Raw genomic sequence first — 13,190 nt, 5'->3', positions numbered from 1 at the left:
GTTGCTGCTTTTGCCCTTAACACATGTGAGTCACTACCGGACTACGCATCTTTGGCATCGTTGTCGAGGAGTTTTTGAGGTATGCTTTTGTATTGCATAAGCTTTCTACCGTTAACCACCCATTGTACAATGCTTCCTAGAAACTCAAAAATTTGCAAGGAGCACCCAAAATTAGTCGATGGCATAACTAGACTTTGAGTCGTTGTATTACGATTAATGCGACGAGACTGACTGAGTCATTGCGTTATAACACAGCGACCAACTGACACATGGACTACCAATTGGCCAACCACCCCGACCTACCTCACCTAATTACATGTGGTAGATAGTGCTTTGAATAACATCCTAATTGGGCCATCAAATGCCGCACTGCCAGTTCCATCAAGTATCTTGACTTTAAGTTTTTATTCAGTTCACGGTTCCACACACATGGAGTCCTCAAGTTTAGAGGATGCCAGGAGCTTTTACACCAAAATGGGAAAGAACTCGAATCCTAGGGCCACCATGGCTCCCAATGCTAGCTCTATTAGGCCATAATCCCCCATACCTCCTACTACAGCGTCGCAAATTGAGGGAGTCATTCTCTAATTTTATGCGACGGTTCGGCTTGTCTGACCCCAACTTTTTCAACCCCTTCACCAGGAAAACTAGATTATCTGAAGAGCATTGAGATCCTCTACCAACTTCTGCAGCAGATAATGCTCAGAGTAACCCCATCCCATCTTGACTGAAGGACCTATAGGGCCTTGCGTTCAGTTCTATGAGGATGAACCATCCTTTATTAGAACCTCTGAGCCCTGGGTACCCAGGTTTTGCCATCAAGTCCCGAAGGGTAGGGAAATGATCAGATGGAATTTGGGAAAAACGCTTTGCCACACCCAATGGCCCCTCATCCTAATCTATACTCGACTTACATGGGAGTCCCAGAAGGCACTCCTTTCCCTATGATTGCACCCTATAGGCCGGTGCCTAATGTGAACATATCCATGCCAAGGCCCATATTGGTGAGGCCAGTAAACCTGAGTCCACCATGCATCATGGCTCCACGTCGAATGAGGCCAGGATTAGCAAATACAATTCCTACACGATGACAAACTTCCATAATCCACCCCAAGGACCACCCACTTATGTTATTGTGCCAGCCCCTCAAGTGCCTCCACCTGCACCACAAATGGTACTGATGATATTTGTGCAACAAGATTGTTGTACTCTTGGATGACCATATGAAGGATAAGGCACATCCGAAAAAGTCACCTACAGCCCCATCCGAGGTGTTTCATACAAGCAAGACAATGAGTATAATTGAGGCCAAGGAGGCAACTCCGCTAGCTAAGGGTGTAAACATAGAAGAGGTAGCCACGGATTTACTGAATTGAATAGCTTAATAGATCAAGGGTGGGTTGGGCAGAGAAGGCCCCAATAATCCACACTTGTTTCCAAGATGAGACAATATATGGTGTGGGATATGCATGGGCAACCACCCTACAAATGAGTGCCCCTGCCTTCGGGCTAGGCAGACACTTTACTTTGCTCACTGTGTAAGATGGGAAAATCACAAGACTTCTCAATGTCGATACCCCAAGCCTATGCCCCCAACTATGTACCAACAGAGGCGACCATTATCCTTGCTTGCACCACCAAACCAATACAACCAAGGCTAGCTAGCCATACAGAGAGCCCCCTCTGTATGGCTAGCTAAAAACTTGCCATTGCCATCACCTGTCCTGGGACCACAACCCCTGCCACCAAAGCTCCATGTACCAGACTAATCAGACAATCCACTACATGATGCAAGATGAACAATAAATTCTAGTGTATCAAACTGCTCCCACTATGCAATGAGCGAGGCATATGAACACCGTGAATTGTAGGCCAGTTATTCAATGCTATACTTGCTATCAGTGGTGCTGTGTTTAACTTGCATGGATGAGCTCGTTTCTGCTACCTCTGATTGCGCTTGCACTGAAAACGTGTTGGATGTCATATGTTCCCTTTCCATTGCGGAAGGTTCTTGCTGACCCAGGTAGGCAAGGTAGTATCACGTGCCAAATAAACATATACATGATGCAAGACAGGTGCAGAAGGGCAAGAGTGGTCGCGAACAAAAGTGAGTGCAGAGTTCAATTGGGTGTAGATGCACTGTTTGCTTTGGAATTGTACATGCTATATTGCCAATTGATGGGTCTTGTGACACAGTGGCTTGCGTTCCCTTAATATCTGCATCCAGTATTGTAATGTCCAATTTGTCACATGCCCTAGTGTTTGCCTTTGCATCCTCTATTCATTCTTGTATGTTTTGAACACCCGAATGTCCTGTTTGACCGAAAGGCCAACTTGCAACCGAGACTCCGTGAAGGCGTGTCCATATGTGGATGTGTGTCTTCCAAACGAGGCAACAGAGAATCAAATAGCAGGTGCGTGTCTATCTTGCATGAGTTTGATCGTTGTTGTCCCCTACAAGGAGTCATTCTGATTGCGCTGCTGGCCGAGGAAGTGTTAACAGAGAGAGCGCATCGGCTGGCTTGGGCTGCATAGGAGGTGATCGCTGTGGCAATGGGTAGGCTTGAAGGGTAGCTCACTATCAAGTGAACCCAAACCTGCGAGGCCCGCTCAAGCCATTGTGGCAAGTATATGTGTCCCATGATGCCCAGCTTCAATAGGTGCCTTATGTTTGCCCGCGACCCCCTGTCCGCAGTCCTATTCGTGTCTTTAAAAATAGTGGCCCTATGCACACCGCAACCAGCACGCTACAATCAACTATCGTGTTTAGGCAGGTAGCATTGTGACATAAAAGAGAAATATGGCCTCTCATGAAGCCACTTGTTATTATTTTACATTTATTTTTGAAATTTTCTCTTTGTTTTCTAAAGGACAAGAAAATCTCCCATCTTCAACGTAAGTGTTCTTCCTGCTTTTCAAGATCATCAAGTTTTTCAAGAAGAGTATCGAGAGTAAGAGTGGTTGCTTTGAAAGACCAAAGTTACGTAACTGTTCTTCCTGCTTTTCAAGATCATTAAGTTTTTCAAGAAGAGTATCGAGAGTAAGAGTGGTTGCTTTGAAAGACCAAAGTTTCGTGAAGAGTATCGAGAGTAAGAGTGGTTGATTTGAAAGACCAAAGTTTCGCGGGGACTGCCTAAACAGTGGATCCTTGACGATGACTTCGACCTGTTCTACCTCAAATCGCGGGAGGCTTTTCTCCCCGGATCATCCCCAGATCATCATGATCATCACTGGTGACTACTTTTGCTGGTTTCGTCAATATCTTTACCGTTTTCGTAATTCTGGCCTTAGGCGTCCGTCTCTGTTTGTCATCTCTTTGTCATGTATCCCTTGTTGCGTCGAGTGCAAATCTTTTATGCTTTTGCCTCAGATTCTAACGCCTTGCCTTTTGCTGCATCAGATTATGTTCATCGCTCTACCAATTTGGCTCTAGATGCACGCCATTGCATCCCGTTTTCCTAGGTGCATACTTGATCCATTTCACCATTCATGTTCTCGAATCTCCTTATGTATTTGATACCTCATTCCTTTGAATCCTGGTTCGTAGGCCTTGTGGCATGCATCCTGTTTTCCTAGGTGCCTTTTTCTGCTTCTTTTTGTGAGCTGATTGAGACACTTCAGATTGATTGGCAAATTGACGTACTCAGAAGCCATTAGTATGTACCTTGGTCTCACCATTTTCCATAACGAAAGGAACACTGCCTATTCCCTCCTCTAGACACTTTAAAAAAAGATCTGGGATCCACAGATTTGTGGAATAACTTATCAACGACAGCATTGCTGCTGTTTCTTGGTCTCCTCCATGGCTTGGCATTATTGTTCTTATTCTATTGGCGACCAAGAAGATCAACCATGCAGACATAATGCTCTGCTGTTGGCTTGACACCATGGTCCCAATCCATGGAATTAAAAACGTGATACCCTTTATCCACCAGACCTGTATGGCTGCACGCAGAGAGAATGCTGACAATGATAATGTGATCCATTTTAACTCCATGATGTTGCATTTGCTCAACTAATTGAAGGGCTTCTATTCCACAACCATGTTGTGCATAGCCTGCAATCATTGCACTCCAGGAGCCCAGATTTCGTCTCTGCATTCGTTTTAAAATTTGGTGTACCACCTCAATGCTCCCACATTTTGCGTACATGTTGACAAGCGCATTCCCCAACTAAATATCTGATTCAAGTCCAGTGGTTTTGATGTTGGTGTGAAACTGTTTGCCCTATTCCAGCGCTGACACGGTCACACATGTTGTTAGCATGCTTAAAGATGTGACCTTGTTTGGCTTCACACCTTCCTCTTCCATGCAGCAGTAGAGTCAAAAAGCCTCCTCTTTAGGGCCATGTTGGGCATATCCTCCAATTAATGCATTCCATGAGATGACATCACGAATGAAGATTTTATGAAATGCAAGGCAAGCATCTTCCATGCTTTATGTGTTTTCTCTTCTCTCTTTGAGATTATGCTAGCATGCAATGCAAGTCTTCTGCTGCCAGAAGAAGGCTTGCTAGCATGCATAGGCAGGACAAGTTAGTAGAGGGCTCTTGACTCTTTCCACATGTAGAAGATCTGATAGAAAAACTAGGGGTATGTCGACCTTTATAGTTTATTCTATAGCCAAGACTTTCTGCACACAAATTTGTACTTTTGTGTTGCATGTGTAGGTTAACAGTCTATTATGCCTTTATAAGCCTCCCCATTGGTTGCCTTACTAGAGTTTTGATTGGAAGGTGGCATGTCACTAACTCCTCTACTATAAATTCCTTAAGTTTGGAAAGCAACTGGATGAGCCTCTTACAAGTATCATTGTATGGGCTTTGCAAACCGGCTTTCAATGCGCTATACTTGTGCTAGGACAGCATCATCATGCTTGCCTATTTCCAGGGCATTTATCTACGTCTTCTCCAAGACTACCACTTAAATTCAATTTTGTAGGAGGATACTCCAAAGACTTTCAGAACCAAAAACACATGGTATAAATTTTGAGCTGTGCCATTTGGGTTGACTGCTGAACTTGAATCCTTAATGTGAGGATAGCATAAAGTTGTAAGGTACACATCTTATCATAGCATATGAGCGTGGGCATGCAAAACAAAGCAGCTACACTCTTAACTTCTTTCTTGGTCCATCATGTTTCAATGCCAAATTCAGCATAAATGTTTGAAAGTGTGACAAAAGCTGCAACATCAAGTGGTTCCAACATGAGAATGCTTTGTGCTGCACATTTTGCTAGCTTTGCATTGCCATGAACTCTACAAGCATTGAGTAAGGCTCTTCACATATTAACACTGGGTGGAATTGGCAATCCTCTGATGAGTTCATCTGCCTCCAGCAAGTGTCCTGCACGACCAAGAAGATCAACCATGCAGACATAATGCTCTGCTGTTGGTTTGACACCATGGTCCCAATCCATGGAATTAAAAACGTGATACCCTTTATCCACCAGACCTACATGGCTACATGCAGAGAGAATGCTGACGAAGATAATGTGATCCATTTTAACTCCATAATGTTGCATTTGTTCAACTAATTGAAGGGCTTCTATTCCACAACCATGTTGTGCATAGCCTATAATCATTGAACTCCAGGAGACCAGATTTCGTCTCTGCATTTGTTTCAAAATTTGGTGTGCCACCTCAATGCTCCCACATTTTGCATACATGTTGACGAGTGCATTCCCCACCTCAATATTTGATTCAAGTCCAGTGATTATGATGTTGGTTGACACGATATTTTACTAATTTCTCTTTCACTACGTCGAATCACATTCAGTCACATGCGCTGGCATCGTGTTTTTCCTCCCAGCCTCTCTCATGGATCGCATGCGTACACAACGATACGTAATTTCATTCCTTCATGCTTATCCACAAGCCCACAATTCCCTAGATGGTCCTCCCCTGCCACATGTCATCATTTTAGACCTTTAGCTTGGTACACCATTTACCCCTCTCTTGGGGCATAATTAAAACATTTGCCCCTTGGCATTCTTACATATTTAGGTGCACCAAGGCCTGAGCACTCAGAACCACCTAGTCGATGCCAATACACCCTCACCTAGGACCTTGGTAGTTACTTCCCTTGACCATTTTATTTATGCACATAAAATATTACAAAAGTCGGTCATCTAAGAGAAAATGCCCACCGACCTTTCCAAGGTCATGCTATCTCGCTTAGAGCATAACATTCCTTCCCTCTTCAAGCATCAGCATCCTCGATGATGAAATCTAGGAACACTCTTTGTAACTGGTATCCAGATTCCCAGGTAGCTTCTGATAGAGGTAGACCATGCCATGCAACCAACACCATGGGTATCTTTCGATTGCGCATTTGCATTGTTCCTCAGTCCAGGATTCCTGTTGGTTTGCGTCTTGCATTATCCTCTATCTCCTGAAACAAAACAACACCTTCGATTAGTGAGTCACCTGTATGCAAAAATTTCTTTAAATGAGAAACATGAAACACTGGGTGCACCTTACACCCCTGTGGTAATTCTAATTTATAGGCTACCTTGCCTATTCTTTTTAGAATTAACCATGGCCCACAATATCGAGGTGATAACTTAACACACTCTCGTGCAGTCAAAGACTTAGAGTGCGAAGGAACTCTGAGAAAAACTTTTTCTCCTTCCTTAAATTCTCTAGCGGATCGATTTTCATCTGCATATGCCTTAGCTCTATCCATAGCTTGGCGGATGTTAGCTCTCACAAGTGCTAGCATCTCTCGCATCTGAACCACAAAGTTCGCAGCACTAAGCACTTTCTGAGGTATTCCAACTATTGTTGGATTCACTGGCCTATAACCATAGTTCAGTTCAAACGGACTGAACCCTGTAGACGAATGTTTCCTATCATTGTAGGCAAACTCTAACAATGGCAACCACTTGTCCCATGTGTGTTGCCTCAATGACTCATATGCTCTTAGCATGTCCTCTAAAATTTGGTTGATTCTTTCCATCTGACCATCCATTTTTGGATGATCCCTACTACTCATTCCCAACTCAGTCCTTAGTGTCTCAAATAACGCAGTCCAAAAATGACCGGTAAATTTGACATCTCTATCTGATACTATGGATTTGGGTAATCCATGCAGACGAAAAATATGTCTAATAAACAAATCTGCCACTTGTGGGGCACTAACAGATTCTCTAGTTGGAATGAAGTGAGCCATCTTGGTAAGACGATCAACCACCACAAGGATAGAATCATATCCACCTTGTGTCATAGGCAACCCTACAATAAAGTCCATGGAAATGCTCTCCCACTTACTTAATGGTATCTCCAAGGGTTGTAAAAGTCTGGGTGGCTTCACCCGCTCTGCTTTACTTACCTGACACGACAAACAACGTGTCACATATTCATGAATATGCTTTTTGATCTTTGGCCAAAAGAAATCTCGCTTCATGAGATCATATGTCTTCTCGACTCCTGGATGTCCCGCACATGGGCTATCGTGGCATTGTCGAATGACTCTTTACCTGAGATCATTCTGACTAGGTACTACTACCTTGCCATCTCTTTTTACCATACCATCCCTTATGGCATATCTTGCATAATTTGGCCTTTTCTGGATGCCAGGTCATCCTTTTCCCCGGGTTTTGACATATGAGCCTTAGGCCATAGACTCTAGACAAACTCGTCCATCTTTTGAGTTTCTCTAATCTCGGTCATTAGAGCACTCTCTAACACCGTGAAACTCATGTTATGCATAATGCATGACAACACATCAGCAACTTTATTATCCTTGCCTCTTCGGTACCGAATCGTCAAATTAAACTCCTGCATGAGTTTTGCCTACCTAGATTGGCGGCCTCTCAAGTTAGGCTATTTACAAAAATGTTTCAGAGTATCATGATCAACATCCACATAAAACTCTGATTTATACAAATAATGTCTCCATGTTTTCAAAGCATGGACAATAGCATACAACTCTAATTCATGAGTTGGCCAATTTCATTGAGAGGGAGAATGCTTCTTGCTTTCAAGGCTACTGGCCTTCCCTCTTGGAGGAGAACTGCTCCTACCGTAATGCCACTTGCATCGGTTTCCAGGAACAACGGTTTCTGGGGATCAATTATTTTTAACACCGATCCTATGACCACAGCTTGTTTTATGGTGTTAAAACTTTCTTGTTGATTTTGTCCCCATATAAAAGGTACTTTATCTGAGGTCAGATCAGTCATGGCGATACTATTTTTAAATATCCTTTGATATGCCTTCGATAAAATTGGACAAATCCCAAGAATGATCGCAAAGTGGTCAAACTCTGAGCGATTGGCCAAGTTAGTATCACAGCCACTTTCTTTGGATCCATTTCTACCTCCTCTGGAATAATTATGAATCCTAAATATTCAAGTCTAACCATACACAATATAGTTTTCTTCTTATTTACATAAAGACTAGCTTTCCTCAAAGTACTGAACACTATTCTTAAGTGTTCATGATGCTCAGTAACACTTTTACTGAATACCAAAATATTATCAATAAAATGTACTACAAACTTTCCGATATACGGATGTAGTAAATCATTCATAAGCATGACGAATGTAGTTGGAGCATTGATAAGTCCAAAGGGCATTACCAAAAACTCATAATGACCAAACCTACTTCTAAAAGCGGTTTTATGCACATCTTCGGCTCTAATACAGATCTGATGGTAGCCACATTTAAGATCTATCTTACCGAAAATTACGGCCCCATGTAATGCATCTAGCAAATCATCAATCCGAGCCATCGGATACCTGTGCTTAATAGTAATATTATTCAATGCACTGTAATCTATACAGAGGCGAAAAGTATCATCTTTCTTCCTCTTTAATATCATTGGGGAAGCAAAAGGTGAAAAACTGGGTTGAATATGCCCCAGCTTGAGGTATTCTTCCGGTTGTCTTCGCACCTCAGCTTCTTCTATAAAGCTTAATCTATAGGGAGGTCTATTTACAGGTTTTGCCCTCGGGATAAGCTCAATTTTATGCTGAACATTTCACTCTGGAGGTAACCCATAAGGTAACTCATCCCTAAAACAATCAGAGAACTTCTCCGATATCTCTTTAGCCAACTCGGCCATTTTTCCATCTTGGGTAGCCTCAGTGCTAGCCGATGCATCATCAATTGACTCTACCGATGCTATATATAGACACAGAAACTCTTTCGGATTCTTTCGAATTTCCATGGCTGAAATCAATGGTCCTCGAGGTAAATCCTTTTCACCTCGCAAAACATATTCTACCCCGTTCATCTTGAACTGGTAAATATGAATTTTCCAATCAATGGCTGGATTTTTCCAAAAATGGCAAGCCATACCTAGGGCTATATCTGCGTGAGCAAGCCTAGTCAACTCAAAGTCCAGCTTCTCAACATAGTCCTGAATTCGAAGTTCCAACTAGGTAACCCTCTAGTCCCATACTTCATTTGAACTTCCATCTGCCATCCTGACCGTATAAGCATAGTCAGATAGACTAGTTTTCAACTTGAGCCTCTTAATAAGCTTCGAGTTAATTACATTATGTGTTGATGCTGAGTCGAACAACACAATCACATCATGATTGGCTACTTGCCCTTTCATTTTAATCAACTCGAGCTCATCAAAAACTATATACCCCATTGCTGCAGGCTTTGAAAGGATATTATCGGGTGCATCGCTTACTAACTTAGTAATAGACACACTTAAAAACATAGGTACTAACCTCTGAGAAGGTCCCGCCAATTGCATCTGCATATGTTCCGCATTGGGTCTCTCCTGCATTTCTGCGTCGCATTCAAATATTATCATATTGAGATCATATTGGCCATGCGACGGTCTTTGTTTAGTGGACAATCTTTCCATTGATGTCGCTGAAGGCAACCAAAGCACAATCCTTCTTTCCTAGCTTTTTCTTTTTGCTCAGGGGTCAACGAGGACTTTGACCAAGCCCAAGCTGCCATTGGAGTTACTTTTCTTTTCACCCCAACGGTGGTACTTATCTTTGCTTGTCCCTCAACCTGCTTCACCTGCTTGGTTTGGCCACTTGGTTGCGAGACACTTGCCTTTGAAGTCCATTTCCTTTGAAATCCCCCTTTTCTCGAGTACTCATGCTGATTCCCTGCCTGCATAAACCCACTAGGTCTGCCTCTGGCATCCTCATAGTTTAGGGCTACTGCAATAGATTCATCTAATGTAGTCACATATTTAGCCTGAACTTCCATTTTAATCTTGTCATTCACTCCATAGATATAGTCTTTTAACTGAACCGACATAGGTCAGTGTACTCTGCCATCGAAAAATTCCTCTGGCGAAGGTATTTGTAAGCATCCCAAGCTTGGGACTCTTCATCAGGTGGAAGAAAGTGTTTCTTAAATTCAGCCTTAAACCCTTCCGAGGTGGTAGGGGCAACCTGATCTTTCTGTTGCTTTATCCACCACCTATTCGCTACCTCAATAAACAGGTGAGTGGTCTTGCAGATTTTCTTTAGATCAGATCTGATTTCACAAATGGCGAAGGCTTCTTCCCACTTGTGTAACCAAACCTCGATCACATAAGAACTGCGCTTGATCATCCGACCAGCGTACTTTTTTGGTCTATAATTAGCAATATTAGGTACCTTGACCTTTGCAAGTTCCAACGAGTGTATACTGGGGGCTCTGGCTTTGTTGGAGCTTTGCCCTTTTCATTTCTAGATGGTCTAGTCGACAAGGCTTGCACAGTCTCTCTAATTTCATTTTGACCAGCGTTAACTTGAAGCTGCTGGTTCATGATTTGTTGTAAGGCATCTTCTAATATAGAAATCCTACCCACTAGAGTAGGCATTGTGTGATGGGACACTTCTTGCGTAGATTGCACTCTAGATTCACCAGGATTTACCCTGGAATCTTGTCCCTCTGCCTCCATTCTTTCAAAAGGAAAAATAGATTTTTTTTAAAAACTTCTTTTCGTACGTCAAAAACCCCAAAAAGATATCACACTTCGAATTCCCCTTTTTTCTGTATAGGAATAATAGACTGCAATTGAAAAACTGCAATTGAAAAGTTGTATAGAAGGGAAAAAAAATTGCTCCTTGGAATATCCCGGAGTCCCGAATTCCTTCTTCTGCCAAATCCTTGTAGGCGACGGAAGGCACCGTTTAGCCACCTTTGCAGAATAGTCACAACGCGATACCAATGTGACTACCAAGTTGCGCCATCACCACGAACTCGGGTCCTCGAGGTCTGCTTTCACCGATGTATCCTCTTTGATATTTGACCCGATTGAAGATCCGTTGGTATGAAGCTCCTTCAGCCTTTCCAAAACTGAAGGGGAATCTGTGTTCCTCTTCAGTAGTTCATACAATTCTGAAGGGCCGTTTAAAGTATCAGGCAAATCTCTTGGAATATAGGAACTCTGCACAACGTTACACTGCCCACTTTGCAATTCTTGCAAAGCTTGTCGGCATTCCTCTAGCACGGCTTTGAGTCGATGATTCTCTGATCCCTCTTGGGCAAGTCATCCTTTGAGCTTCACACCTTCTTCCTAGGCAGCATCGTGAGATGCATGCTTCCTATGTCTTTCGATGGCCGTCTGTGCCACCCTACGCTTCCTTCATATGCAACTCGTATGAATCCCCTCGTCGAGCCTGAAAGCTCTGATACCAAATGACACGATATTTTACTAATTTCTCTTTCGCTACGTGGAATCACATTCAGTCACAGGCACTGGCATCGTGTTTTTCCTCCCAGCCTCTCTCATGGATCGCATGCATACACAAAGATACGTAATTTCATTCCTTCATGCTTATCCACAAGCCCACAATTCCCTCGATGGTTCTCCCCTGCCACATATCATTTTAGACCTTTAGCTTGGTACACCATTTACCCCTCTCTTGGGGCACAATTAAAACATTTGCCCCTTGGCATTACACATTTAGGTGCACCAAGGCCTGAGCACTCAGAACCACCTAGTCGATGCCAATACACCCTCACCTAGGACCTTGGTAGTTACTTCCCTTGACCATTTTATTTACGCACATAAAATATTACAAAAGTCGGTCATCTAAGAGAATGCCCACCGACCTTTCCGAGGTCATGCTATCTCGGCTAGAGCATAACATTGGTGTGAAATTGTTTGCCCTGTTCCAGCGCTGACAGGGTCGCACATGTTGTTAGCATGCTTAAAAATGTGACCTTGTTTGGCTTCACACCTTTTTGTTCCATGCAACAGTAGAGTCGGAAAGCCTCCTCTTTAGGGCCATGTTGGGCATATCCTCCAATTAATGCATTCCATGAGACAACATCACGAATGAGAATTTTATGAAATGCAAGGCAAGCATCTTCCATGCTTCCACATTGAGCATACAAGTGTACAAGGGTATTGCCCAGTACAACATGTGACTGATATTCACTGTACTCAATGTATGTGTGGATTCGCTTTCCTTGTTTCAAGGCTCCCACTTCAGCACATGCTTGAAGCATGCTCAAAAATGTGACCTCATTTGGTTTAACTCCTTCCTGTTCCATTTTCTGGTAAAGTTTCACAACCTCCTTGGCATGTCCACACTCAGCATACCCTGCTATCGTTGTACTCCATGAGACCACATTCTTTTGGTGCAGTCTATCATATGAGCATGGACCAGCTTTCCCTTCTTTAGCATTCCCAGGCTGCTACATGTTTTTAATAAACTCAATATAGTGACCATCTATATGTCGGTCTCATACTTACTCTTGAGAATATCCCACATAGCATGGGCATTGGTCACCAAGTAAACCAGTGGAATGAGATTGTCCTTTGTGGTCTAAATGAGCATTACAAATGCTTCTACATCCTACTCTTCCCATGTCTACACCAATGCTAGATTAGGAGGTACTATTGTTGCACCTGTCCCTGTAGCCTGGGGTTTTGGAAAGGACCCATTTGTTACCTTCCAGAATGAGGCTTGAGGGCCCTTTTATAGCCAAATGCTGCCCCAGGTCTGGCCAACCAATAGGCACATGGCCAACACCACCAGATTGTCATCACATCTCCGGGTGCCCGACTGAGTCTGTGGCAGCCCGACTAGGTTTATGAACACCCCAACCTAGGCTGGGCCTGTATAAAACCCCCTCCTACTCTGGGGATTGCTGCCAGCCTTTGCCTTAAATATTCATTAATATAAGAGAAAAGAAACTTTTGATATACAAACTAATATGCAGGATCTATCAAAAAACTTATTTGAAGAACAACCAACAATAAAATATGGCAA

At 43.0% G+C, this 13,190-nt stretch overlaps 1 pseudogene; it reads right to left on the bottom strand.

Moving 5' to 3' along the window:
• Positions 1–5,132: 5,132 nt before the first annotated feature.
• Positions 5,133–12,647, bottom strand: LOC147895757 (pentatricopeptide repeat-containing protein DOT4, chloroplastic pseudogene; annotated as a pseudogene).
• Positions 12,648–13,190: the final 543 nt, after the last annotated feature.

The sequence above is a fragment of the Dipteris shenzhenensis genome, chromosome 12 (genome assembly GCF_047967505.1).
Source record: "Dipteris shenzhenensis isolate YYH24624 ecotype China chromosome 12, Dip_SZ_1.0, whole genome shotgun sequence".
In the NCBI taxonomy this organism is placed as follows: Eukaryota; Viridiplantae; Streptophyta; class Polypodiopsida; order Gleicheniales; family Dipteridaceae; genus Dipteris; species Dipteris shenzhenensis.
This window is presented reverse-complemented; position numbering and strand designations above follow the sequence as displayed.